The 340-nt window shown below is 47.1% G+C and overlaps 1 protein-coding gene across 1 annotated transcript in view; it reads right to left on the bottom strand.

Annotated features, from left to right (window-relative positions):
• Positions 1-340, bottom strand: part of EXOC4 (exocyst complex component 4) — a gene marked incomplete at both ends in the record, with an annotated part of 93,724 nt that overhangs the window by 52,063 nt on the left and 41,321 nt on the right. The window lies entirely within an intron of this gene.

Below are 340 nucleotides of genomic sequence, written 5' to 3'. Positions count from 1 at the left end.
CTTCCGATTCTCTCCCCCGTTCCACCGTGGGGGAGTGAGCGAGCGGCTGCATGGTGCTTGGTTGCTGGCTGGGGCTAAACCACGACAGCCTTTCACCGAGAAATATGGTAAATATGTTGAGAGACAGCGACTTACACCCGGAAGCAACTCCTATTGTCTGGGCAGTAACAGAGAATGAATTGATGCAGAGTGAGTGCTGACACCTGAACGAGGTCGCTAATGACAATTCATGCATTTTAGCAGCAGTAATGTCCTTTGCCTGGTCAGAGTGTTGTCGTGTATGTAATTTCTGTATTTATTTTAAAGCCTCTAGATGACGTAAAAAGCTGGAAGTGTATTA

The sequence above is a fragment of the Phaethon lepturus genome, unplaced genomic scaffold (genome assembly GCF_000687285.1).
Source record: "Phaethon lepturus isolate BGI_N335 unplaced genomic scaffold, ASM68728v1 scaffold10047, whole genome shotgun sequence".
Lineage (NCBI taxonomy): Eukaryota > Metazoa > Chordata > Aves > Phaethontiformes > Phaethontidae > Phaethon > Phaethon lepturus.
This window is presented reverse-complemented; position numbering and strand designations above follow the sequence as displayed.